Here is a 2,215-nt window from a genome sequence, read left to right on the forward strand (position 1 = left end):
GTGTAACTTTTTTTTTTTTTTTTTTTTAAATGCCTACAGCACCTGGTCTTCCTAGGTGGTCCCCCATCCAAGTACTAACCAGGCCCAACCCTCCTTAGTTTCTAAGATCAAACATCAGGCTTGTTCAGGGTGGCATGGCCATAGACCATGGACCGTGGCTCCACTGGGACATGAACCCAGGACCTTCTGCATGTAAAGCAGATGGGCTGACCGCTACGCTATGGAACACGTCCAAGGAACTGAACTTTTATAGCAATAAGGTGGGAAGTAGAGTGGGAGACCGACACCTACACATATATGTGTACACACACACACACACACACACACACACACACACTGCTAAGATCTGTGAACTTTTACTAATGTAACAACAGGAAAAACAAAAGCACGAAGTGGTACTGGAGCCAAGACAAGGACGGCCTAACTGGGTGCTGCCCACCGGTTCCTCTCAAACTCCAAGAGGGGCCGCTCAGCAAGGGAACAAACACACTCCTTTCCCCTTGTTAGTCTCAAAGATGAGAAGGCGGTCTGGTGGGTACTGTAAGGGACACTGACGTGAATTCTCAGAGGCCAAGATCCAACCCCACTTCTGCTTTGCCTGCCCGGATGACCCCGGGGAAGCCACTGAGCATCCTCAGAACAGTTTTCTCACCTGTACTGGGCAGCAGAGAGGAATAGCGCACAGGCTTCTTGAAAGCCCAGAGACCAGCCCTGCCACCCACTGACCTTCTCAAAGCCTCCGTTTCCTCCTCCTCTTATTAAAAAAAAAAAGAGAGAGTGGGGGATTATATCACTTACCCTCCCAGAACGTTGCAAGGATTAAGTGATAATATATATACAAAGCGCTTAATACAGTGCCTGGCACATAACATGTGTTCAATAAACAGCAGCTGCTATTTATTGCTGAGTGAGGGCAATGACCTTGGCCCTGCCTGCATAATGGGGGTATTGAGATCTAATGAGCTGTGCGCTGGGAAAGAGATCCGGAAATAGAGGGAGGAACGCAAAAGAGAGGGGCACTTACATAAGGATTCCTCTCCCACCCCAAGCCTCAGCTGCCCACAGCTAAGACCCCTAGCAGGGTGGGGGAATTGTGGGATGCTCTTTATTCATCTTGTGGACAAAATTCGCATTGGTTATTTACTTGAGTCCCCACCTCGACTAGATAGGGAACAGCAATCAGAAGGGAAAGATGGACTGCTCGAAAAAGATCCTGACTTCTGCCGATAGCACCCCAGAGCCGGGGCAGAGACTCCTCCAAATCCTCACACCATTGGTGCCCAGGCTGCTAGGAACACTCTGCAAACCACACCTCTCAAGGTCACAAAGCCCAGCCCAGCTCCTCACTCTTTCAGACACCATCCCAGGGCGCATCTCTCTCCCAAGCTACTCCACAAACCATAGGGTCCTTTCTCAGAAATGTCCACAAACTCCCACTTAGGGTCCTTCTGCGTTGCTTCCTTCCACTGCCTCTCTGCTCTACAAAATGCTTCCCCTGCCATCCCCCAGGTAGCCCCCGATCCCTCCTCACAGTCCTCATTCCAGGACGACTCCTCTCCACGCTGGCCATGCCCGTCCCGCTCCAACTCCAGCTCCAGCTCAGGGGTTTCCACCTGCCACCCTACACACACCTTCCATCTCAGGACCGTCCCCCCACTCTTCCACACCCCCGAACGAGTTTCCGCTCTCATGCTCTTCCACACAGGCTCCTAGAACACGTCCTTGGGACCCCTTCCCTGCGCTGGGCTCCCCATCATCCTGGGACCCCTCGAGACCGTCCTTCTTTCAGTTCCCTCCGTCCAAACGCTCCGAAACACCCCGAGTCCCGGCTTCTGCGACTTCCTCTCCAGACTCAGGCCCGATGCCAGCCAGACCGCTCTCGCCCTTGGCAGGTCCCAAGTCCCCCCGACGTCCCCTCTCCCATCAGGAGCCCATCGGGCTCCACCTCCAACCCGCACCCGGTCGGGACGGGGGTAAGTGTCCCTCTGGACCCGCCGAGCTTTTGCTCGCTCCCACACGAGCTCCTTCAACTCCCCTCAGCACCCTCCGCTGAGTTCTCCGGGGCCACTCTCGGGAACCCGCCGTCCGGTCCGCTCACTCCCACTTCCACTTCCAGCTGGTTCTGGGCCCCTCTGCCCCTTCTCCAGGCCGGCCGGGCTCGGGCCCTCGCACCGCGGGGCGCCCCGGTGGCGCCAGGACCCCTCTCGGACGGCCC

At 55.5% G+C, this 2,215-nt stretch overlaps 1 protein-coding gene and 1 pseudogene across 1 annotated transcript in view; one reads left to right on the plus strand and one right to left on the minus strand.

The window, feature by feature from the left end:
* Positions 1-30: 30 nt before the first annotated feature.
* Positions 31-146, minus strand: LOC112479720 (annotated as a pseudogene).
* Positions 147-955: 809 nt separating this feature from the next.
* FKRP (fukutin related protein) overlaps positions 956-2,215 on the plus strand; it is a 10,575-nt gene continuing 9,315 nt past the window's right edge. The window contains 1 exon segment of the mRNA XM_025046699.1: positions 956-1,973. The gene's annotated coding sequence lies outside the window, so the exon portion shown is untranslated.

This window comes from Pteropus alecto, unplaced genomic scaffold (assembly GCF_000325575.1).
Source record: "Pteropus alecto unplaced genomic scaffold, ASM32557v1 scaffold194, whole genome shotgun sequence".
Lineage (NCBI taxonomy): Eukaryota > Metazoa > Chordata > Mammalia > Chiroptera > Pteropodidae > Pteropus > Pteropus alecto.